The sequence below is a fragment of the Somniosus microcephalus genome, chromosome 1, assembly GCF_052327205.1.
Source record: "Somniosus microcephalus isolate GS21.2 chromosome 1, FLI_Smic_1.0, whole genome shotgun sequence".
Lineage (NCBI taxonomy): Eukaryota > Metazoa > Chordata > Chondrichthyes > Squaliformes > Somniosidae > Somniosus > Somniosus microcephalus.
The window spans coordinates 460043358-460069037 of NC_140987.1; the positions used below are offsets into that span (position 1 = coordinate 460043358).

Below are 25680 nucleotides of genomic sequence, written 5' to 3' on the forward strand. Positions count from 1 at the left end.
ATTTGACTGAGTCTGGCATCAAGGAGCCCCAGTAAAACTGAAGTCAATGGGAATTGGGGGGAAAACTCTCCACTGGCTGGAAGATGGTGGTGGTGGTTGGTGGTCAATCATCACAGCCCCAGGACATCGCTGCAGGAGTTCCTCAGGGCAGTGTTCTAGGCCCAACCATCTTCAGCTGCTTCATCAATGACCTTCCCTCCATCATAAGGACAGAAGTGAGGATGTTCGCTGATGATTGCACAGTGTTCAGTTCCATTCACAACTCCTCAGATAATGAAGCAGTCCATGCCCGCATGCAGCAAGACCTGGACGACGTTCAGGCTTGGGCTGATAAGTGGCAGGTAACATTCGCCTCACAGAAGTGCCAGGCAATGACTATCTCCAACAAGCGAGAGTCTAACCACCTCCCCTTAACATTCAACGGCATTACCATCGCCAAATCCCCCACCATCAACATCCTGGGGGTCACGATTGACCAGAAACTGAACTGGACCAGCCACATAAATACTGTGGCTACAAGAGCAGGTCAGAGGCTGGGTATTCTGCGGCGAGTGTCTCACCTTCTGACTCCCCAAAGCCTTTCCACCATCTACAAGGCACAAGTAAGGAGTGTGATGGAATACTCTCCACTTGCCTGGATGAGTGCAGCTCCAACAACACTCAAGAAGCTCGACACCATTCAGGATAAAGCAGCCCGCTTGATTGGCACCCCATCCACCACCTTAAACATTCACTCCCTCCACCACCAGCGTACCATGGCTGCAGTGTGGACCATCTACAAGATGCACTGCAGCAACTCACCAAGGCTTCTTCGGCAGCACCTCCCAAACCCACAACCTCTTCCACCTAGAAGGACAAGGGCAGCAGGCACATGGGAACACCACCACCTCCAAGTTCCCCTCTGAGTCACACACCATTCTGACTTAGAAATATATCGCCGATCCTTCGTCGTCACTGGGTCAAAATCCTGGAACTCCCGCCCTAACAGCACTGTGGGAGTACCATCACCACACGGACTGCAGCGGTTCAAGAAGGTGGCTCACCACCACCTTCTCAAGGGCAACTAGGGATGGGCAATAAATGCTGGGCCTTGCCAGTGACGCCCACACCCCAGGAACGAATTTTTAAAAAATTAGTCCCACTCCCCCTGCTCTTTCCCCAGAGCCCTGCAAATTTCTCCTTTTCAAGCATTTCTCCAATTCCCTTTTGAAAGTTACTATTGAATCTGCTTCCACCGCCCTTTCAGGCAGCGCGTTCCCGATCACAACAACTCGCTGCGTGAAAATTCTCCTCAATTCACCTCTGGTTCTTTTGGTAATTTAGCAGAACCTAAACCCGAGGTCCTGAAAGAAAGGGATGAGTGACAACAAGACGAAGCCACCATTAGGTGGCAGGAGTGAGCTGTTTATTGCAGAATTATCGCACCCGGCTGGACCACGTGGAGCTCAGACAGGAACAGCCTGTCAGACTTCTGTACTTTGAAGGGCAGAATGCTGCAGGCAGATAAAACCAGTCAGTCACAGATTAACTACTCTGTGGATTTCTGAAGGGTTTTCTGAGACGCGACAGCCCTGATTTTAACTGGGGCCGTGAGTGCGAGAGGCAGGGGGCCGGGGGGCCGTGCAACGATGGGGGGAGCGAGCTGCCGGAGAGCCGGAGAAATGCCGCATTTCCCGCCCAACCCCAGCCGCAATCACCACTTCTCCAGTTTGGGCAGGAGCGGGATTTTGGGCAGCAGGAACCCGCCCGCCCCGGGGATGCGAGGGAAAGGTGCCCGGGTTAAAACAAGCAGCGATGGGAGGGGGTGCTGGGGGGAGATTATCAAAACAGAAAATGCCACAAACACTCAGCAGGTCCGGCAGCATCAGGAGAGAGAGAAACGGGGTTAGCGTTATCCAGCACTTTCTGATTTGAGATCAGATTTCCAGCATCTGCAGTATTTTGTGTTTGTTTTAGGGCTGGGGGGGGGGGGGTGTTGATTATGGTCGACGGGAGGCGCTGGAAGCTCGGGATGGGGAGGCCCAAGGTTTATTTGAGGAACAGGGGGAAACACTCATTCTCCCCTACTCCTCAGTGAATTCATAAAAAATAAAAAATGCAAAGTTCCCAGCAAAGGCAGGATGGCCCGAATGGCCTCCTTCGATGTTGTATCGTTTGATGATTATACTGTACTGAGGGAGCGCCGCATTGTCGGAGGGGCAGTACTGAGGGAGCGCCGCACTGTCGGAGGGGCAGTACTGAGGGAGCGCCGCACTGTCGGAGGGGCAGTACTGAGGGAGCGCCGCACTGTCGGAGGGGCAGTACTGAGGGAGCGCTGCACTGTCGGAGGGGCAGTACTGAGGGAGCGCTGCACTGTCGGAGGGGCAGTACTGAGGGAGTGCCGCACTGTCGGAGGGGCAGTACTGAGGGAGCGCCGCACTGTCGGAGGGGCAGTACTGAGGGAGTGCCGCACTGTCGGAGGGGCAGTACTTAGGGAGCGCTGCAGTGTCGGAGGGGCAGTACTGAGGGAGCGCCGCACTGTCAGAGGGGCGGTACTGAGGGAGCGCCGCACTGTCGGAGGGGCAGTACTGAGGGAGCGCCGCACTGTCGGAGGGGCAGTACTTAGGGAGCGCTGCAGTGTCGGAGGGGCAGTACTGAGGGAGCGCCGCAGTGTCGGAAGGTCAGTACTGAGGGAGCGCCGCACTGTCGGAGGGGCAGTACTGAGGGAGCGCCGCACAATTGCATGGGCAGTACCGAGGGAGAGCCGCACTGTCGGAGGGGCAGTAATGAGGGAACGCTGCACTGTCGGAGGGGCAGCACTGAGGGAGCACCGCACTGTCGGAGGGGCAGTACTGAGGGAGCACCGCACTGTTGGAGGGTCAGTACTGAGGGAGCGCCGCACTGTCGGAGGGGGCAGTACTGAGGAGAGCCGCACTGTCGGAGGGACAGTACTGAGGGAGCGCTGCAGTGTCGGAGAGTCAGTACTGAGGGAGCGCCGCACTGTCGGAGGGGCAGTACTGAGGGAGCGCTGCAGTGTCGGAGGGGCAGTACTGAGGGAGTGCCACACTGTTGGAGGGGACAGTGCTGAGGGAGAGCCGCACTGTTGGAGGGGACAGTACTGAGGGAGTGCCGCACTGTCGGAGGGGGCAGTACTGAGGGAGAGCCGCACTGTCGGAGCGGCAGTACTGAGGGAGCGCCACACTGTTGGAGGGGCAGTGCTGAGGGAGAGCCGCACTGTCGGAGGGGCAGTGCTGAGGGAGCGCTGCAGTGTCGGAGATTCAGTACTGAGGGAGCGCCGCACTGTCGGAGGGGCAGTACTGAGGGAGCGCAGCACTGTCGGAGGGGCAGTACTGAGGGAGAGCCGCACTGTCGGAGGGGCAGTATTGAGGGAGCGTCGCACTGTCGGAGGGGCAGTACTGAGGGAGCGCCACACAATTGGAGGGGCAGTACCGACGGAGAGCCGCACTGTCGGAGGGGCAGTAATGAGGGAACGCTGCACTGTCGGAGGGGCAGCACTGAGGGGGCACCGCACTGTCGGAGGGGCAGTACTAAGGGAGCGACGCACTGTCGGAGGGGCAATACTGAGGGAACGCCGCACTGTCGGAGGGGCAGTATTGAAGGAGATCCGCACTGTCGGAGGGGCAGTACTGAGGGAGCGCCGCACAATTGGAGGGGCAGTAGAGAGGGAGAGCCGCACTGTCGGAGGGGCAGTAATGAGGGAAAGCTGCACTGTCGGAGGGGCAGCACTGAGGGAGCACCGCACTGTCGGAGGGGCAGTACTGAGGGAGCACCGCACTGTTGGAGGGGCAGTACTGAGGGAGCGCTGCAGTGTCGGAGGGGCAGTACTGAGGGAGCGCCACACTGTTGGAGGGGACAGTGCTGAGGGAGAGCCGCACTGTTGGAGGGGACAGTACTGAGGGAGCGCCGCACTGTCGGAGGGGCAGTACTGAGGGAGCGCTGCAGTGTCAGAGGGGCAGTGCTGAGGGATGGCCGCACTTTCGGAGGGGCAGTGCTGAGGGAGCGCTGCAGTGTCGGAGGGGCAGTAGTGAGGGAGCGCCGCACTGTCGGAGGGGCAGTAATGAGGGAAAGCTGCACTGTCGGAGGGGCAGCACTGAGGGAGCACCGCACTGTCGGAAGGGCAGTACTGAGGGAGCGCTACACTGTCGGAGGGTCAGTACTGAGGGAGTGCCGCACTGTCGGAGGGGGCAGTACTGAGGGAGTGCCGCACTGTCGGAGGGGGTAGTACTGTGGGAGTGCCGCACTGTCGGAGGCGGCAGTACAGAGGGAGTGCCGCACTGTCGGAGGGGCAGTACTGAGGGAGCGCTGTAACTGTCGGAGGTGTGGTACTGAGGGAGCGCCGCACTGTCGGAGGGGGCTGTACTAATGGAGAGCCGCAATGTGGGAGGGGCAGTACTGAGGGAGCGCCGCACTGTCGGAGGGTCAGTAATGAGGGAGTGCCGCACTGTCGGAGGGGGCAGTACTGAGGGAGAGCTGCACTGTCGGAGGGGCAGTACTGAGGGAGAGCTGCACTGTCGGAGGGGCAGTACTGAGGGAGCGCTGCAGTGTCGGAGGGGCAGTACTGAGGGAGTGCCACACTGTTGGAGGGGACAGTGCTGAGGGAGAGCCGCACTGTTGGAGGGGACAGTATTGAGGGAGCGCCGCACTGTCGGAGGGGCAATACTGAGGGAGCGCTGCAGTGTCAGAGGGGCAGTGCTGAGGCATCGCCGCACTTTCGGAGAGGCAGTGCTCAGGGAGCGCTGCAGTGTCGGAGGGGCAGTACTGAGGGAGCGCCGCACTGTCGGAGGGGCAGTAATGAGGGAACGCTGCACTGTCGGAGGGGCAGCACTGAGGGAGCACCGCACTGTTGGAGGGGCAGTAATGAGGGAGCACCACACTGTTGGAGGGTCAGTACTGAGGGAACGCCGCACTGTCGTAGGGGCAGTACTGAGGGAGCGCTGCACTGTCGGAGCGCCAGTACTGAGGGAACACCGCATTGTCGGAGGGGATGTACTGAGGGAGCGTTGCACTGTCGGAAGGGCAGTACTGAGGGAACGCTACACTGTCGGAGGGTCAGTACTGAGGGAGTGCCGCACTGTCGGAGGGGGCAGTACTGAGGGAGTGCTGCACTGTCGGAGGGGGCAGTACTGAGGGAGCGCCGCACTGTCGGAGGGGGCAGTACTGAGGGAGTGCTGCCCTGTCGGAAGGGCAGTACTCAGGGAGCGCTGTAACTGTCGGAGGGGCGGTACTGAGGGAGCGCCGCACTGTCGGAGGGGGCAGTAGTAATGGAGAGCCGCAATGTGGGAGGGGCAGTACTGAGGGAGCGCCGCACTGTCGGAGGGTCAGTACTGAGGGAGTGCCGCACTGTCGGAGGGGGCAGTACGGAGGGAGAGCCGCAATGTCGGAGGGGCAGTACTGAGGGAGCGCTGCAGTGTCGGAGAGTCAGCACTGAGGGAGCGCCACACTGTCGGAGGGACAGTACTGAGTGAGCGCTGCACTGTCGGAGGGGCAGTACTGAGGCAGCGCCGCACTGTTGGAGGGGCAGTGCTGAGGGAGAGCGCACTGTTGGAGGGGACAGTGCTGAGGGAGCGCCGCACTGTCGGAGGGGCAGTACTGAGGGAGCGCTGCAGTGTCAGAGGGGCAGTGCTGAGGGATCGCCGCGCTTTCGGGGGGGGCAGTGCAGAGGGAGCGCTGTAGTGTCGGGGGGGCAGTACTGAGGGAGCGCCGCACTGTCGGAGGGGCAGTACTGATGGAGCACAGCACTGTTGGAGCATCAGCACTGAGGGAGTGCCTCACAGTCGGAGGGTCAGTACTGAGGGAGCGCCGCACTGTCGGAAGGGCAGTACTCAGGGAGCGCTGTAACTGTCGGAGGGGCGGTACTGAGGGAGGGCCGCACTGTCGGAGGGGGCAGTAGTAATGGAGAGCCGCAATGTGGGAGGGGCAGTACTGAGGGAGCGCCGCACTGTCGGAGGGTCAGTACTGAGGGAGTGCCGCACTGTCGGAGGGGGCAGTACGGACGGAGAGCCGCAATGTCGGAGGGGCAGTACTGAGGGAGCGCTGCAGTGTCGGAGAGTCAGCACTGAGGGAGCGCCACACTGTCGGAGGGACAGTACTGAGTGAGCGCTGCACTGTCGGAGGGGCAGTACTGAGGCAGCGCCACACTGTTGGAGGGGACAGTGCTGAGGGAGAGCCGCACTGTTGGAGGGGCAGTGCTGAGGGAGAGCGCACTGTTGGAGGGGACAGTGCTGAGGGAGCGCCGCACTGTCGGAGGGGCAGTACTGAGGGAGCGCTGCAGTGTCAGAGGGGCAGTGCTGAGGGATCGCCGCGCTTTCGGCGGGGCAGTGCAGAGGGAGCGCTGCAGTGTCGGGGGGGCAGTACTGAGGGAGCGCCGCACTGTCGGAGGGGCAGTACTGATGGAGCACAGCACTGTTGGAGCATCAGCACTGAGGGAGTGCCTCACAGTCGGAGGGTCAGTACTGAGGGAGCGCCGCACTGTCGGAGGGGCAGTACTGAGGGAGCGCTGCAGTGTCAGAGGGGCAGTGCTGAGGCATTGCCGCACTTTCGGAGAGGCAGTGCTCAGGGAGCGCTGCAGTGTCGGAGGGGCAGTACTGAGGGAGCGCCGCGCTGTCGGAGGGGCAGTAATGAGGGAACGCTGCACTGTCGGAGGGGCAGCACTGAGGGAGCACCGCACTGTCGGAGGGGCAGTACTGAGGGAGCACCGCACTGTTGGAGGGTCAGTACTGAGGGAACGCCGCACTGTCGTAGGGGCAGTACTGAGGGAGCGCTGCACTGTCGGAGCGGCAGTACTGAGGGAACGCCGCATTGTCGGAGGGTCAGTACTGAGGGAGAGCCGCACTGTCGGAGGGGGCAGTACTGAGGGAGTGCCGCACTGTCGGAGGGGGCAGTACTGACGGAGCGCCGCACTGTCGGAGGGGGCAGTACTGAGGGAGTGCTGCCCTGTCGGAAGGGCAGTACACAGGGAGCGCTGTAACTGTCGGAGGGGCGGTACTGAGGGAGCGCCGCACTGTCGGAGGGGGCAGTACGAATGGAGAGCCGCAATGTCAGAGGGGCAGTACTGAGGGAGCGCCGCACTGTCGGAGGGTCAGTACTGAGGGAGTGCCGCACTGTCGGAGGGGGCAGTACGGAGGGAGAGCCGCACTGTCGGAGGGGCAGTACTGAGGGAGCGCTGCAGTGTCGGAGAGTCAGTACTGAGGGAGCCCCGCACTGTCGGAGGGACAGTACTGAGGGAGCGCTGCAGTGTCGGAGGGGCAGTAATGAGGGAGCGCCACACTGTTGGAGAGGACAGTGCTGAGGGAGAGCCGCACTGTTGGAGGGGCAGTGCTGAGGGAGAGCGCACTGTTGGAGGGGACAGTGCTGAGGGAGCGCCGCACTGTCGGAGGGGCAGTACTGAGGGAGCGCTGCAGTGTCGGAGGGGCAGTACTGAGGGAGCGCCGCACCTTCGGAGGGGCAGTACTGATGGAGCACAGCACTGTTGGAGCATCAGCACTGAGGGAGTGCCTCACAGTCGGAGGGTCAGTACTGAGGGAGCGCCGCACTGTCGGATGGGCAGTACTGAGGGAGTGCTGCACTGTCAGAGGGGCAATACTGAGGGAGCGCTGCACTGTCACAGAGGCAGGACTGAGGGAGTGTCGTACTGTCAGAGAGGCAGTACTGAGGGAGCTCCGCACTGTCGGAGGGGCAGTACTGAGGGAGCGCCGCACTGCCGGAGGGGCAGTACTGAGGGAGCGCCGCACTGTCGGAGGGGCAGTACTGAGGGAGCGCCGCATTGTCGGAGGGGCAGTACTTAGGGAGCGCTGCAGTGTCAGAGGGGCAGTACTGAGGGAGCGCCGCACTGTCAGAGGGGCGGTACTGAGGGAGCGCCACACTGTCGGAGGGTCAGTACTGAGGGAGTGCTCCACTGTCACAGAGGCAGTACTGAGGGAGCTCCGCACTGTCGGAAGGTCAGTACTGAGGCAGCGCCGCACTGTCGGAGGGGCAGTACTGAGGGAGCGCCGCACTGTCGGAGGGGCAGAACTGAGGGGGCACCGCACTGTCGGAGGGGCAGTACTGAGGGAGCGCCGCACTGTCGGAGGGGCAGTACTGAGGGAACGCCGCACTGTCGGAGGGGCAGTATTGAAGGAGCGCCACACTGTCGGAGGGGCAGTACTGAGGGAGCGCTGCACTGTCGGAGCGGCAGTACTGAGGGAGCGCCGCATTGTCGGAGTGGAAGTACTGAGGGAGCGTTGCACTGTCGGAAGGGCAGTACTGAGGGAGCGCTACACTGTCGGAGGGTCAGTACTGAGGGTGTGCCGCACTGTCGGAGGGGGCAGTACTGAGGGAGTGCCGCACTGTCGGAGGGGGTAGTACTGTGGGAGTGCCGCACTGTCGGAGGGGGCAGTACTTAGGGAGTGCCGCAATGTCGGAGGGGCAGTACTGAGGGAGCGCCGCACTGTCGGAGGGGCAGTACTGAGGGAGCGCTGCAGAGTTGGAGGGGCAGTACTGAGGGAGCGCCACACTGTTGGAGGGGACAGTGCTGAGGGAGAGCCGCACTGTTGGAGGGGACAGTACTGAGGGTGCGCCGCGCTGTCAGAGGGGCAATACTGAGGGAGCGCTGCAGTGTCAGAGGGGCAGTGCTGAGGCATCGCCGGACTTTCGGAGAGGCAGTGCACAGGGAGCGCTGCAGTGTCGGAGGGGCAGTACTGAGGGAGCGCCGCACTGTCGGAGGGGCAGTAATGAGGGAACGCTGCACTGTCGGAGGGGCAGCACAGAGGGAGCATCGCACTGTCGGAGGGGCAGTACTGAGGGAGCACCGCACTGTTGGAGGGTCAGTACTGAGGGAAGGCCGCACTGTCGTAGGGGCATTACTGAGGGAGCGCTGCACTGTCGGAGCAGCAGTACTGAGGGAATGCCGCTTTGTCGGAGGGGATGTACTGAGGGAGCGTTGCACTGTCGGAAGGGCAGTACTGAGGGAACGCTACACTGTCGGAGGGTCAGTACCGAGGGAGTGCCGCACTGTCGGAGGGGGCAGTACTGAGGGAGAGCTGCACTGTCGGAGGGGGCAGTACTGAGGGAGCGCCGCACTGTCGGAGGGGGCAGTACTGAGGGAGTGCTGCCCTGTCGGAAGGGCAGTACTCAGGGAGTGCTGTAACTGTCGGAGGGGCGGTACTGAGGGAGCGCCGCACTGTCGGAGGGGGCAGTAGTAATGGAGAGCCGCAATGTGGGAGGGGCAGTACTGAGGGAGCGCCGCACTGTCGGAGGGTCAGTACTGAGGGAGTGCCGCACTGTCGGATGGGGCAGTACGGAGGGAGAGCCGCACTGTCGGAGGAGCAGTACTGAGGGAGCGCTGCAGTGTCGGAGGGACAGTACTGAGGGAGCGCTGCAGTGTCGGAGGGGCAGTACTGAGGGAGCGCCGCACTGTCGGAGGGGCAGTACTGATGGAGCACAGCACTGTTGGAGCATCAGCACTGAGGGAGTGCCTCACAGTCGGTGGGTCAGTACTGAGGGAGTGCTGCCCTGTCGGAAGGGCAGTACTCAGGGAGTGCTGTAACTGTCGGAGGGGGCAGTACTAATGGAGAGCCGCAATGTGGGAGGGGCAGTACTGAGGGAGCGCCGCACTGTCGGAGGGGGCAGTCCTGAGGGAGCGCTGCAGTGTCGGAGGGGCAGTACTGAGGGAGCGCCACACTGTTGGAGGGGACAGTGCTGAGGGAGAGCCGCACTGTTGGAGGGGCAGTGCTGAGGGAGAGCGCACTGTTGGAGGGGACAGTGCTGAGGGAGCGCCGCACTATCGGAGGGGCAGTACTGAGGGAGCGCTGCAGTGTCAGAGGGGCAGTGCTGAGGGATCGCCGCGCTTTCTGGGGGGCAGTGCTGAGGGAGCGCCGCACTGTCGGAGGGGCAGTACTGAGGGAGCGCCGCACTGTCAGAGGGGCAGTACTGATGGAGCACAGCACTGTTGGAGCATCAGCACTGAGGGAGTTCCTCACAGTCGGAGGGTCAGTACTGAGTGAGAGCTGCACTGTTGGAGGGGGCAGTACTGAGGGAGTGCTGCACTGTCGGAGGGGCAATACTGAGGGAGCGCTGCACTGTCACAGAGGCAGTACTGAGGGAGTGTCGCACTGTCAGAGAGGCAGTACTGAGGGAGCTCCGCACTGTCGGAGGAGCAGTACTGAGGGAGCACCGCACTGTCGGAGGGGCAGTACTGAGGGAGCGCTGCACTGTCGGAGGGGCAGTAATGAGGGAGCGCCGCACTGTCGCAGGGGCAGTATTGAGGGGAGCGCCGCACTGTCGGAGGGGCAGTACTGAGGGAGCGCCGCACTGTCGGAGGGGCAGTACTTAGGGAGTGCTGCAGTGTCGGAGGGGCAGTACTGAGGGAGCACCGCACTGTCAGAGGGGCGGGTACTGAGGGAGCGCCGCACTGTCGGAGGGTCAGTACTGAGGGAGTGCTGCACTGTCACAGAGGCAGTACTGAGGGAGCTCCGCACTGTCGGAGGGGCAGTACTGAGGGAGCGCCGCACTGTCGGAGGGGCAGTACTTAGGGAGCGCTGCAGTGTCGGAGGGGCAGTACTGAGGGAGCGCCGCACTGTCGGAAGGTCAGTACTGAGGGAGCGCCGCACTGTCGGAGGGGCAGTACTGAGGGAGCGCCGCACAATTGCATGGGCAGTACCGAGGGAGAGCCGCACTGTCGGAGGGGCAGTAATGAGGGAACGCTGCACTGTCGGAGGGGCAGCACTGAGGGAGCACCGCACTGTCGGAGGGGCAGTACTGAGGGAGCGCCGCACTGTCGCAGGGGCAGTATTGAGGGAGCGCCGCACTGTCGGAGGGGCAGTACTGAGGGAGCGCCGCACTGTCGGAGGGGCAGTACTTAGGGAGTGCTGCAGTGTCGGAGGGGCAGTACTGAGGGAGCACCGCACTGTCAGAGGGGCTGTACTGAGGGAGCGCCGCACTGTCGGAGGGTCAGTACTGAGGGAGTGCTGCACTGTCACAGAGGCAGTACTGAGGGAGCTCCGCACTGTCGGAGGGGCAGTACTGAGGGAGCGCCGCACTGTCGGAGGGGCAGTACTTAGGGAGCGCTGCAGTGTCGGAGGGGCAGTACTGAGGGAGCGCCGCACTGTCGGAAGGTCAGTACTGAGGGAGCGCCGCACTGTCGGAGGGGCAGTACTGAGGGAGCGCCGCACAATTGCATGGGCAGTACCGAGGGAGAGCCGCACTGTCGGAGGGGCAGTAATGAGGGAACGCTGCACTGTCGGAGGGGCAGCACTGAGGGAGCACCGCACTGTCGGAGGGGCAGTACTGAGGGAGCACCGCACTGTTGGAGGGTCAGTACTGAGGGAATGCCACACTGTCGGAGGGGGCAGTACTGAGGAGAGCCGCACTATTGGAGGGACAGTACTGAGGGAGCGCTGCAGTGTCGGAGAGTCAGTACTGAGGGAGCGCCGCACTGTCGGAGGGGGCAGTACTGAGGGAGAGCCGCACTGTCGGAGGGGCAGTACTGAGGGAGCGCTGCAGTGTCGGAGATTCAGTACTGAGGGAGCGCCGCACTGTCGGAGGGACAGTACTGAGGGAGCGCTGCAGTGTCAGAGGGGCAGTGCTGAGGGATCGCCGCACTTTCGGAGGGGCAGTGCTGAGGGAGCGCTGCAGTGTCGGAGGGGCAGTACTGAGGGGGCGCCGCACTGTCGGAGGGGCAGTACTGAGGGAGCGCAGCACTGTCGGAGGGGCAGTACTGAGGGAGAGCCGCACCGTCGGAGGGGCAGTATTGAGGGAGCGTCGCACTGTAGGAGGGGCAGAACTGAGGGAGCGCCGCACAATTGGAGGGGCAGTACCGACGGAGAGCCGCACTGTCGGAGGGGCAGTACTGAGGGAGCGCTGCACTGTCGGAGGGGCAGCACTGAGGGGGCGCCGCACTGCCGGAGGGGGCAGTACTGAGGGAACGCCGCAATGTCGGAGAGGGGCAGTATTGAAGGAAGCTCCGCACTTCGGAGGGGCAGTACTGAGGGAGCGCCGCACAATTGGAGGGGCAGTACAGAGGGTGAGCCGCACTGTCGGAGGGGCAGTAATGAGGGAACGCTGCACTGTCGGAGGGGCAGCACTGAGGGAGCACCGCACTGTCAGAGGGGCAGTACTGAGGGAGCACCGCACTGTTGGAGGGCAGTACTTAGGGATGGCCGCACTTTCGGAGGGGCAGTGCTGAGGGAGCGCTGCAGTGTCGGAGGGCAGTAGTGAGGGAGCGCCGCACTGTCGGAGGGGCAGTAATGAGGGAAAGCTGCACTGTCGGAGGGGCAGCACTGAGGGAGCACCGCACTGTCGGAGCGGCAGTACTGAGGGAGCGCCGCATTGTCGGAGGGGAAGTACTGAGGGAGCGTTGCACTGTCGGAAGGGCAGTACTGAGGGAGCGCTACACTGTCGGAGGGTCAGTACTGAGGGGAGTGCCGCACTGTCGGAGGGGGCAGTACTGAGGGAGTGCCGCACTGTCGGAGGGGGGGTAGTACTGTGGGAGTGCCGCACTGTCGGAGGCGGCAGTACAGAGGGAGTGCCGCACTGTCGGAGGGCAGTACTGAGGGAGCGCTGTAACTGTTGGAGGTGCGGGTACTGAGGGAGCGCCGCACTGTCGGAGGGGCTGTACTAATGGAGAGCCGCAATGTGGGAGGGGCAGTACTGAGGGAGCGCCGCACTGTCGGAGGGTCAGTAATGAGGGAGTGCGCACTGTCGGAGGGGGCAGTACTGAGGGAGAGCTGCTCTGTCGGAGGGGCAGTACTGAGGGAGCGCTGCAGTGTCGGAGGGGCAGTACTGAGGGAGTGCCACACTGTTGGAGGGGACAGTGCTGAGGGAGAGCCGCACTGTTGGAGGGGACAGTATTGAGGGAGCGCCGCACTGTCGGAGGGGCAATACTGAGGGAGCGCTGCAGTGTCAGAGGGGCAGTGCTGAGGCATCGCCGCACTTTCGGAGAGGCAGTGCTCAGGGAGCGCTGTAGTGTCGGAGGGGCAGTACTGAGGGAGCGCCGCACTGTCGGAGGGGCAGTAATGAGGGAACGCTGCACTGTCGGAGGGGCAGCACTGAGGGAGCACCGCACTGTCGGAGGGGCAGTAATGAGGGAGCACCACACTGTTGGAGGGTCAGTACTGAGGGAACGCCGCACTGTCGTAGGGGCAGTACTGAGGGAGCGCTGCACTGTCGGAGCGCCAGTACTGAGGGAACACCGCATTGTCGGAGGGGATGTACTGAGGGAGCGTTGCACTGTCGGAAGGGCAGTACTGAGGGAACGCTACACTGTCGGAGGGTCAGTACTGAGGGAGTGCCGCACTGTCGGAGGGGGCAGTACTGAGGGAGCGCCGCACTGTCGGAGGGGGCAGTACTGAGGGAGTGCTGCCCTGTCGGAAAGGCAGTACTCAGGGAGCGCTGTAACTGTCGGAGGGGCGGTACTGAGGGAGCGCCGCACTGTCGGAGGGGGCAGTAGTAATGGAGAGCCGCAATGTGGGAGGGGCAGTACTGAGGGAGCGCCGCACTGTCGGAGGGTCAGTACTGAGGGAGTGCCGCACTGTCGGAGGGGGCAGTACGGAGGGAGAGCCGCAATGTCGGAGGGGCAGTACTGAGGGAGCGCTGCAGTGTCGGAGAGTCAGCACTGAGGGAGCGCCACACTGTCGGAGGGACAGTACTGAGTGAGCGCTGCAGTGTCGGAGGGGCAGTACTGAGGCAGCGCCACACTGTTGGAGGGGACAGTGCTGAGGGAGAGCCGCACTGTTGGAGGGGCAGTGCTGAGGGAGAGCGCACTGTTGGAGGGGACAGTGCTGAGGGAGCGCCGCACTGTCGGAGGGGCAGTACTGAGGGAGCGCTGCAGTGTCAGAGGGGCAGTGCTGAGGGATCGCCGCGCTTTCGGGGGGGCAGTGCAGAGGGAGCGCTGCAGTGTCGGGGGGGCAGTACTGAGGGAGCGCCGCACTGTCGGAGGGGCAGTACTGATGGAGCACAGCACTGTTGGAGCATCAGCACTGAGGGAGTGCCTCACAGTCGGAGGGTCAGTACTGAGGGAGCGCCGCACTGTCGGAGGGGCAGTACTGAGGGAGCGCTGCAGTGTCAGAGGGGCAGTGCTGAGGCATTGCCGCACTTTCGGAGAGGCAGTGCTCAGGGAGCGCTGCAGTGTCGGAGGGGCAGTACTGAGGGAGCGCCGCGCTGTCGGAGGGGCAGTAATGAGGGAACGCTGCACTGTCGGAGGGGCAGCACTGAGGGAGCACCGCACTGTCGGAGGGGCAGTACTGAGGGAGCACCGCACTGTTGGAGGGTCAGTACTGAGGGAACGCCGCACTGTCGTAGGGGCAGTACTGAGGGAGCGCTGCACTGTCGGAGCGGCAGTACTGAGGGAACGCCGCATTGTCGGAGGGTCAGTACTGAGGGAGAGCCGCACTGTCGGAGGGGGCAGTACTGAGGGAGTGCCGCACTGTCGGAGGGGGCAGTACTGACGGAGCGCCGCACTGTCGGAGGGGGCAGTACTGAGGGAGTGCTGCCCTGTCGGAAGGGCAGTACACAGGGAGCGCTGTAACTGTCGGAGGGGCGGTACTGAGGGAGCGCCGCACTGTCGGAGGGGGCAGTACGAATGGAGAGCCGCAATGTCAGAGGGGCAGTACTGAGGGAGCGCCGCACTGTCGGAGGGTCAGTACTGAGGGAGTGCCGCACTGTCGGAGGGGGCAGTACGGAGGGAGAGCCGCACTGTCGGAGGGGCAGTACTGAGGGAGCGCTGCAGTGTCGGAGAGTCAGTACTGAGGGAGCCCCGCACTGTCGGAGGGACAGTACTGAGGGAGCGCTGCAGTGTCGCAGGGGCAGTAATGAGGGAGCGCCACACTGTTGGAGAGGACAGTGCTGAGGGAGAGCCGCACTGTTGGAGGGGCAGTGCTGAGGGAGAGCGCACTGTTGGAGGGGACAGTGCTGAGGGAGCGCCGCACTGTCGGAGGGGCAGTACTGAGGGAGCGCTGCAGTGTCAGAGGGGCAGTGCTGAGGGATCGCCGCGCTTTCGGGGGGGCAGTGCTGAGGGAGCGCTGCAGTGTTGGAGGGGCAGTACTGAGGGAGCGCCGCACCTTCGGAGGGGCAGTACTGATGGAGCACAGCACTGTTGGAGCATCAGCACTGAGGGAGTGCCTCACAGTCGGAGGGTCAGTACTGAGGGAGCGCCGCACTGTCGGATGGGCAGCACTGAGGGAGTGCTGCACTGTCAGAGGGGCAATACTGAGGGAGCGCTGCACTGTCACAGAGGCAGGACTGAGGGAGTGTCGTACTGTCAGAGAGGCAGTACTGAGGGAGCTCCGCACTGTCGGAGGGGCAGTACTGAGGGAGCGCCGCACTGCCGGAGGGGCAGTACTGAGGGAGCGCCGCACTGTCGGAGGGGCAGTACTGAGGGAGCGCCGCATTGTCGGAGGGGCAGTACTTAGGGAGCGCTGCAGTGTCGGAGGGGCAGTACTGAGGGAGCGCCGCACTGTCAGAGGGGCGGTACTGAGGGAGCGCCGCACTGTCGGAGGGTCAGTACTGAGGGAGTGCTCCACTGTCACAGAGGCAGTACTGAGGGAGCTCCGCACTGTCGGAGGGGCAGTACTGAGGGAGCGCCTCACTGTCGGAAGGTCAGTACTGAGGCAGCGCCGCACTGTCGGAGGGGCAGTACTGAGGGAGCGCCGCACAATTGCATGGGCAGTACCGAGGGAGAGCCGCACTGTCGGAGGGGCAGTAATGAGGGAACGCTGCACTGTCAGAGGGGCAGCACTGAGGGAGCACCGCACTGTCGGAGGGGCAGTACTGAGGGAGCACCGCACTGTTGGAGGGTCAGTACTGAGGGAGCGCCGCACTGTCGGAGGGGGCAGTACTGAGGAGAGCCGCACTGTCGGAGGGACAGTACTGAGGGCGCGCTGCAGTGTCGGAGAGTCAGTACTGAGGGAGCGCCGCACTGTCGGAGGGGCAGTACTGAGGGAGCGCTGCAGTGTCGGAGGGGCAGTACTGAGGGAGCGCCACACTGTTGGAGGGGACAGTGCTGAGGGAGAGCCGCACTGTTGGAGGAGACAGTACTGAGGGAGTGCCGCACTGTCGGAGGGGGCAGTACTGAGGGAGAGCCGCACTGTCGGAGGGGCAGTACTGAGGGAGCGCGGCAGTGTCGGAGATTCAGTACTGAGGGAGCGCCGCACTGTCGGAGGGACAGTACTGAGGGAGCGCTGCAGTGTCAGAGGGGCAGTGCTGAGGGATCGCCGCACTTTCGGAGGGGCAGTGCTGAGGGAGCGCTGCAGTGTCGGAGGGGCAGTACTGAGGGAGCGCCGCACTGTCGGAGGGGCAGTACTGAGGGAGCGCAGCACTGTCGGAGGGGCAGTACTGAGGGAGAGCCGCACTGTCGGAGGGGCAGTATTGAGGGAGCGTCGCACTGTCGGAGGGGCAGTACTGAGGGAGCACCGCACAATTGGAGGGGCAGTACCGACGGAGAGCCGCACTGTCGGAGGGGCAGTAATGAGGGAACGCTGCACTGTCGGAGGGGCAGAACTGAGGGGGCACCGCCCTGTCGGAGGGGCAGTACTGAGGGAGCGCCGCACTGTCGGAGGGGCAGTACTGAGGGAACGCCGCACTGTCGGAGGGGCAGTATTGAAGGAGCGCCACACTGTCGGAGGGGCAGTACTGAGGGAGCGCTGCACTGTCGGAGGGGCAGTACTGAGGGAGTGCCACACTGTTGGAGGGGACAGTGCTGAGGGAGAGCCGCACTGTTGGAGGGGACAGTATTGAGGGAGCGCCGCACTGTCGGAGGGGCAATACTGAGGGAGCGCTGCAGTGTCAGAGGGGCAGTGCTGAGGCATCGCCGCACTTTCGGAGAGGCAGTGCTCAGGGAGCGCTGCAGTGTCGGAGGGGCAGTACTGAGGGAGCGCCGCACTGTCGGAGGGGCAGTAATGAGGGAACGCTGCACTGTCGGAAGGCAGCACTGAGGGAGCACCGCACTGTCGGAGGGGCAGTAATGAGGGAGCACCACACTGTTGGAGGGTCAGTACTGAGGGAACGCCGCACTGTCGTAGGGGCAGTACTGAGGGAGCGCTGCACTGTCGGAGCGCCAGTACTGAGGGAACACCGCATTGTCGGAGGGGATGTACTGAGGGAGCGTTACACTGTCGGAAGGGCAGTACTGAGGGAACGCTACACTGTCGGAGGGTCAGTACTGAGGGAGTGCCGCACTGTCGGAGGGGGCACTACTGAGGGAGCGCCGCACTGTCGGAGGGGGCAGTACTCAGGGAGCGCTGTAACTGTCGGAGGGGCGGTACTGAGGGAGCGCCGCACTGTCGGAGGGGGCAGTAGTAATGGAGAGCCGCAATGTGGGAGGGGCAGTACTGAGGGAGCGCCGCACTGTCGGAGGGTCAGTACTGAGGGAGTGCCGCACTGTCGGAGGGGGCAGTACGGAGGGAGAGCCGCAATGTCGGAGGGGCAGTACTGAGGGAGCGCTGCAGTGTCGGAGAGTCAGCACTGAGGGAGCGCCACACTGTCGGAGGGACAGTACTGAGTGAGCGCTGCAGTGTCGGAGGGGCAGTACTGAGGCAGCGCCACACTGTTGGAGGGGACAGTGCTGAGGGAGAGCCGCACTGTTGGAGGGGCAGTGCTGAGGGAGAGCGCACTGTTGGAGGGGACAGTGCTGAGGGAGCGCCGCACTGTCGGAGGGTCAGTACTGAGGGAGTGCTCCACTGTCACAGAGGCAGTACTGAGGGAGCTCCGCACTGTCGGAGGGGCAGTACTGAGGGAGCGCCTCACTGTCGGAAGGTCAGTACTGAGGCAGCGCCGCACTGTCGGAGGGGCAGTACTGAGGGAGCGCCGCACAATTGCATGGGCAGTACCGAGGGAGAGCCGCACTGTCGGAGGGGCAGTAATGAGGGAACGCTGCACTGTCAGAGGGGCAGCACTGAGGGAGCACCGCACTGTCGGAGGGGCAGTACTGAGGGAGCACCGCACTGTTGGAGGGTCAGTACTGAGGGAGCGCCGCACTGTCGGAGGGGGCAGTACTGAGGAGAGCCGCACTGTCGGAGGGACAGTACTGAGGGCGCGCTGCAGTGTCGGAGAGTCAGTACTGAGGGAGCGCCGCACTGTCGGAGGGGCAGTACTGAGGGAGCGCTGCAGTGTCGGAGGGGCAGTACTGAGGGAGCGCCACACTGTTGGAGGGGACAGTGCTGAGGGAGAGCCGCACTGTTGGAGGAGACAGTACTGAGGGAGTGCCGCACTGTCGGAGGGGGCAGTACTGAGGGAGAGCCGCACTGTCGGAGGGGCAGTACTGAGGGAGCGCGGCAGTGTCGGAGATTCAGTACTGAGGGAGCGCCGCACTGTCGGAGGGACAGTACTGAGGGAGCGCTGCAGTGTCAGAGGGGCAGTGCTGAGGGATCGCCGCACTTTCGGAGGGGCAGTGCTGAGGGAGCGCTGCAGTGTCGGAGGGGCAGTACTGAGGGAGCGCCGCACTGTCGGAGGGGCAGTACTGAGGGAGCGCAGCACTGTCGGAGGGGCAGTACTGAGGGAGAGCCGCACTGTCGGAGGGGCAGTATTGAGGGAGCGTCGCACTGTCGGAGGGGCAGTACTGAGGGAGCACCGCACAATTGGAGGGGCAGTACCGACGGAGAGCCGCACTGTCGGAGGGGCAGTAATGAGGGAACGCTGCACTGTCGGAGGGGCAGAACTGAGGGGGCACCGCCCTGTCGGAGGGGCAGTACTGAGGGAGCGCCGCACTGTCGGAGGGGCAGTACTGAGGGAACGCCGCACTGTCGGAGGGGCAGTATTGAAGGAGCGCCACACTGTCGGAGGGGCAGTACTGAGGGAGCGCTGCACTGTCGGAGGGGCAGTACTGAGGGAGTGCCACACTGTTGGAGGGGACAGTGCTGAGGGAGAGCCGCACTGTTGGAGGGGACAGTATTGAGGGAGCGCCGCACTGTCGGAGGGGCAATACTGAGGGAGCGCTGCAGTGTCAGAGGGGCAGTGCTGAGGCATCGCCGCACTTTCGGAGAGGCAGTGCTCAGGGAGCGCTGCAGTGTCGGAGGGGCAGTACTGAGGGAGCGCCGCACTGTCGGAGGGGCAGTAATGAGGGAACGCTGCACTGTCGGAAGGCAGCACTGAGGGAGCACCGCACTGTCGGAGGGGCAGTAATGAGGGAGCACCACACTGTTGGAGGGTCAGTACTGAGGGAACGCCGCACTGTCGTAGGGGCAGTACTGAGGGAGCGCTGCACTGTCGGAGCGCCAGTACTGAGGGAACACCGCATTGTCGGAGGGGATGTACTGAGGGAGCGTTACACTGTCGGAAGGGCAGTACTGAGGGAACGCTACACTGTCGGAGGGTCAGTACTGAGGGAGTGCCGCACTGTCGGAGGGGGCACTACTGAGGGAGCGCCGCACTGTCGGAGGGGGCAGTACTCAGGGAGCGCTGTAACTGTCGGAGGGGCGGTACTGAGGGAGCGCCGCACTGTCGGAGGGGGCAGTAGTAATGGAGAGCCGCAATGTGGGAGGGGCAGTACTGAGGGAGCGCCGCACTGTCGGAGGGTCAGTACTGAGGGAGTGCCGCACTGTCGGAGGGGGCAGTACGGAGGGAGAGCCGCAATGTCGGAGGGGCAGTACTGAGGGAGCGCTGCAGTGTCGGAGAGTCAGCACTGAGGGAGCGCCACACTGTCGGAGGGACAGTACTGAGTGAGCGCTGCAGTGTCGGAGGGGCAGTACTGAGGCAGCGCCACACTGTTGGAGGGGACAGTGCTGAGGGAGAGCCGCACTGTTGGAGGGGCAGTGCTGAGGGAGAGCGCACTGTTGGAGGGGACAGTGCTGAGGGAGCGCCGCACTGTCGGAGGGGCAGTACTGAGGGAGCGCTGCAGTGTCAGAGGGGCAGTGCTGAGGGATCGCCGCGCTTTCGGGGGGGCAGTGCAGAGGGAGCGCTGCAGTGTCGGGGGGGCAGTACTGAGGGAGCGCCGCACTGTCGGAGGGGCAGTACTGATGGAGCACAGCACTGTTGGAGCATCAGCACTGAGGGAGTGCCTCACAGTCGGAGGGTCAGTACTGAGGGAGCGCCGCACTGTCGGAGGGGCAGTACTGAGGGAGCGCTGCAGTGTCAGAGGGGCAGTGCTGAGGCATTGCCGCACTTTCGGAGAGGCAGTGCTCAGGGAGCGCTGCAGTGTCGGAGGGGCAGTAATGAGGGAGCGCCGCGCTGTCGGAGGGGCAGTAATGAGGGAACGCTGCACTGTCGGAGAGGCAGCACTGAGGGAGCACCGCACTGTCGGAGGGGCAGTACTGAGGGAGCACCGCACTGTTGGAGGGTCAGTACTGAGGGAACGCCGCACTGTCGTAGGGGCAGTACTGAGGGAGCGCTGCACTGTCGGAGCGGCAGTACTGAGGGAACGCCGCATTGTCGGAGGCTCAGTACTGAGGGAGAGCCGCACTGTCGGAGGGGGCAGTACTGAGGGAGTGCCGCACTGTCGGAGGGGGCAGTACTGACGGAGCGCCGCACTGTCGGAGGGGGCAGTACTGAGGGAGTGCTGCCCTGTCGGAAGGGCAGTACACAGGGAGCGCTGTAACTGTCGGAGGGGCGGTACTGAGGGAGCGCCGCACTGTCGGAGGGGGCAGTATGAATGGAGAGCCGCAATGTCAGAGGGGCAGTACTGAGGGAGCGCCGCACTGTCGGAGGGTCAGTACTGAGGGAGTGCCGCACTATCGGAGGGGGCAGTACGGAGGGAGAGCCGCACTGTCGGAGGGGCAGTACGGAGGGAGCGCTGCAGTGTCGGAGAGTCAGTACTGAGGGAGCCCCGCACTGTCGGAGGGACAGTACTGAGGGAGCGCTGCAGTGTCGGAGGGGCAGTAATGAGGGAGCGCCACACTGTTGGAGAGGACAGTGCTGAGGGAGAGCCGTACTGTTGGAGGGGCAGTGCTGAGGGAGAGCGCACTGTTGGAGGGGACAGTGCTGAGGGAGCGCCGCACTGTCGGAGGGGCAGTACTGAGGGAGCGCTGCAGTGTCAGAGGGGCAGTGCTGAGGGATCGCCGCGCTTTCGGGGGGGCAGTGCTGAGGGAGTGTCGGAGGGGCAGTACTGAGGGAGCACCGCACCTTCGGAGGGGCAGTACTGATGGAGCACAGCACTGTTGGAGCATCAGCACTGAGGGAGTGCCTCACAGTCGGAGGGTCAGTACTGAGGGAGCGCCGCACTGTCGGATGGGCAGTACTGAGGGAGTGCTGCACTGTCAGAGGGGCAATACTGAGGGAGCGCTGCACTGTCACAGAGGCAGGACTGAGGGAGTGTCGTACTGTCAGAGAGGCAGTACTGAGGGAGCTCCGCACTGTCGGAGGGGCAGTACTGAGGGAGCGCCGCACTGCCGGAGGGGCAGTACTGAGGGAGCACCGCACTGTCGGAGGGGCAGTACTGAGGGAGCGCCGCATTGTCGGAGGGGCAGTACTTAGGGAGCGCTGCAGTGTCGGAGGGGCAGTACTGAGGGAGCGCCGCACTGTCAGAGGGGCGGTACTGAGGGAGTGCTCCACTGTCACAGAGGCAGTACTGAGGGAGCTCCGCACTGTCGGAGGGGCAGTACTGAGGGAGCGCCGCACTGTCGGAAGGTCAGTACTGAGGCAGCGCCGCACTGTCGGAGGGGCAGTACTGAGGGAGCGCCGCACAATTGCATGGGCAGTACCGAGGGAGAGCCGCACTGTCGGAGGGGCAGTAATGAGGGAACGCTGCACTGTCAGAGGGGCAGCACTGAGGGAGCACCGCACTGTCGGAGGGGCAGTACTGAGGGAGCACCGCACTGTTGGAGGGTCAGTACTGAGGGAGCGCCGCACTGTCGGAGGGGGCAGTACTGAGGAGAGCCGCACTGTCGGAGGGACAGTACTGAGGGAGCGCTGCAGTGTCGGAGAGTCAGTACTGAGGGAGCGCCGCACTGTCGGAGGGGCAGTACTGAGGGAGCGCTGCAGTGTCGGAGGGGCAGTACTGAGGGAGCGCCACACTGTTGGAGGGGACAGTGCTGAGGGAGAGCCGCACTGTTGGAGGGGACAGTACTGAGGGAGTGCCGCACTGTCGGAGGGGGCAGTACTGAGGGAGAGCCGCACTGTCGGAGGGGCAGTACTGAGGGAGCGCGGCAGTGTCGGAGATTCAGTACTGAGGGAGCGCCGCACTGTCGGAGGGACAGTACTGAGGGAGCGCTGCAGTGTCAGAGGGGCAGTGCTGAGGGATCGCCGCACTTTCGGAGGGGCAGTGCTGAGGGAGCGCTGCAGTGTCGGAGGGGCAGTACTGAGGGAGCGCCGCACTGTCGGAGGGGCAGTACTGAGGGAGCGCAGCACTGTCGGAGGGGCAGTACTGAGGGAGAGCCGCACTGTCGGAGGGGCAGTATTGAGGGAGCGTCGCACTGTCGGAGGGGCAGTACTGAGGGAGCACCGCACAATTGGAGGGGCAGTACCGACGGAGAGCCGCACTGTCGGAGGGGCAGTAATGAGGGAACGCTGCACTGTCGGAGGGGCAGAACTGAGGGGGCACCGCACTGTCGGAGGGGCAGTACTGAGGGAGCGCCGCACTGTCGGAGGGGCAGTACTGAGGGAACGCCGCACTGTCGGAGGGGCAGTATTGAAGGAGCGCCACACTGTCGGAGGGGCAGTACTGAGGGAGCGCTGCACTGTCGGATCGGCAGTACTGAGGGAGCGCCGCATTGTCGGAGTGGAAGTACTGAGGGAGCGTTGAAGTGTCGGAGGGTCAGTACTGAGGGTGTGCCGCACTGTCGGAGGGGGCAGTACTGAGGGAGTGCCGCACTGTCGGAGGGGGTAGTACTGTGGGAGTGCCGCACTGTCGGAGGGGGCAGTACTTAGGGAGTGCCGCAATGTCGGAGGGGCAGTACTGAGGGAGCGCTGCAGAGTCGGAGGGGCAGTACTGAGGGAGCGCCACACTGTTGGAGGGGACAGTGCTGAGGGAGAGCCGCACTGTTGGAGGGGACAGTACTGAGGGTGCGCCGCGCTGTCAGAGGGGCAATACTGAGGGAGCGCTGCAGTGTCAGAGGGGCAGTGCTGAGGCATCGCCGGACTTTCGGAGAGGCAGTGCACAGGGAGCGCTGCAGTGTCGGAGGGGCAGTAATGAGGGAACGCTGCACTGTCGGAGGGGCAGCACTGAGGGAGCATCGCACTGTCGGAGGGGCAGTACTGAGGGAGCACCGCACTGTTGGAGGGTCAGTACTGAGGGAAAGCCGCACTGTCGTAGGGGCATTACTGAGGGAGCGCTGCACTGTCGGAGCAGCAGTACTGAGGGAATGCCGCATTGTCGGAGGGGATGCACTGAGGGAGCGTTGCACTGTCGGAAGGGCAGTACTGAGGGAACGCTACACTGTCGGAGGGTCAGTACCGAGGGAGTGCCGCACTGTCGGAGGGGGCAGTACTGAGGGAGTGCTGCACTGTCGGAGGGGGCAGTACTGAGGGAGCGCCGCACTGTCGGAGGGGGCAGTACTGAGGGAGTGCTGCCCTGTCGGAAGGGCAGTACTCAGGGAGTGCTGTAACTGTCGGAGGGGCGGTACTGAGGGAGCGCCGCACTGTCGGAGGGGGCAGTAGTAATGGAGAGCCGCAATGTGGGAGGGGCAGTACTGAGGGAGTGCCGCACTGTCGGAGGGTCAGTACTGAGGGAGTGCCGCACTGTCGGATGGGGCAGTACGGAGGGAGAGCCGCACTGTCGGAGGAGCAGTACTGAGGGAGCGCTGCAGTGTCGGAGGGACAGTACTGAGGGAGCGCTGCAGTGTCGGAGGGGCAGTACTGAGGGAGCGCCGCACTGTCGGAGGGGCAGTACTGATGGAGCACAGCACTGTTGGAGCATCAGCACTGAGGGAGTGCCTCACAGTCGGTGGGTCAGTACTGAGGGAGTGCTGCCCTGTCGGAAGGGCAGTACTCAGGGAGTGCTGTAACTGTCGGAGCGGGCAGTACTAATGGAGAGCCGCAATGTGGGAGGGGCAGTACTGAGGGAGCGCCGCACTGTCGGAGGGGACAGTCCTGAGGGAGCGCTGCAGTGTCGGAGGGGCAGTACTGAGGGAGCGCCACACTGTTGGAGGGGACAGTGCTGAGGGAGAGCCGCACTGTTGGAGGGGCAGTGCTGAGGGAGAGCGCACTGTTGGAGGGGACAGTGCTGAGGGAGCGCCGCACTATCGGAGGGGCAGTACTGAGGGAGCGCTGCAGTGTCAGAGGGGCAGTGCTGAGGGATCGCCGCGCTTTCTGGGGGGCAGTGCTGAGGGAGCGCCGCACTGTCGGAGGGGCAGTAATGAGGGAGCGCCGCACTGTCAGAGGGGCAGTACTGATGGAGCACAGCACTGTTGGAGCATCAGCACTGAGGGAGTTCCTCACAGTCGGAGGGGCAGTACTGAGGGAGCGCTGCACTGTCGGAGGGGCAATACTGAGGGAGCGCTGCACTGTCACAGAGGCAGTACTGAGGGAGTGTCGCACTGTCAGAGAGGCAGTACTGAGGGAGCTCCACACAGTCGGAGGGGCAGTACTGAGGGAGCACCGCACTGTCGGAGGGGCAGTGCTGAGGGAGCGCTGCACTGTCGGAGGGGCAGTAATGAGGGAGCGCCGCACTGTCGGAGGGGCAGTACTGAGGGAGCGCCGCACTGTCGGAGGGGCAGTACTGAGGGAGCGCCGCACTGTCGGAGGGGCAGTACTGAGGGAGCACCGCACTGTCAGAGGGGCGGTACTGAGGGAGCGCCGCACTGTCGGAGGGTCAGTACTGAGGGAGTGCTGCACTGTCACAGAGGCAGTACTGAGGGAGCTCCGCACTGTCGGAGGGGCAGTACTGAGGGAGCGCCGCACTGTCGGAGGGGCAGTACTTAGGGAGCGCTGCAGTGTCGGAGGGGCAGTACTGAGGGAGCGCCGCACTGTCGGAAGGTCAGTACTGAGGGAGCGCCGCACTGTCGGAGGGGCAGTACTGAGGGAGCGCCGCACAATTGCATGGGCAGTACCGAGGGAGAGCCGCACTGTCGGAGGGGCAGTAATGAGGGAACGCTGCACTGTCGGAGGGGCAGCACTGAGGGAGCACCGCACTGTCGGAGGGGCAGTACTGAGGGAGCACCGCACTGTTGCAGGGTCAGTACTGAGGGAATGCCACACTGTCGGAGGGGGCAGTACTGAGGAGAGCCGCACTATCGGAGGGACAGTACTGAGGGAGCGCTGCAGTGTCGGAGAGTCAGTACTGAGGGAGCGCCGCACTGTCGGAGGGGGCAGTACTGAGGGAGAGCCGAACTGTCGGAGGGGCAGTACTGAGGGAGCGCTGCAGTGTCGGAGATTCAGTACTGAGGGAGCGCCGCACTGTCGGAGGGACAGTACTGAGGGAGCGCTGCAGTGTCAGAGGGGCAGTGCTGAGGGATCGCCGCACTTTCGGAGGGGCAGTGCTGAGGGAGCGCTGCAGTGTCGGAGGGGCAGTACTGAGGGGGCGCCGCACTGTCGGAGGGGCAGTACTGAGGGAGCGCAGCACTGTCGGAGGGGCAGTACTGAGGGAGAGCCGCACCGTCGGAGGGGCAGTATTGAGGGAGCGTCGCACTGTCGGAGGGGCAGAACTGAGGGAGCGCCGCACAATTGGAGGGGCAGTACCGACGGAGAGCCGCACTGTCGGAGGGGCAGTAATGAGGGAGCGCTGCACTGTCGGAGGGGCAGCACTGAGGGGGCGCCGCACTGCCGGAGGGGCAGTACTGAGGGAACGCCGCAATGTCGGAGGGGCAGTATTGAAGGAGCTCCGCACTTTCGGAGGGGCAGTAC

The 25680-nt window shown here is 63.8% G+C and overlaps 1 pseudogene; it reads right to left on the reverse strand.

Moving 5' to 3' along the window:
* Positions 1 to 1405: 1405 nt before the first annotated feature.
* Positions 1406 to 25680, reverse strand: part of LOC147125375 (uncharacterized) — a 126411-nt pseudogene continuing 102136 nt past the window's right edge.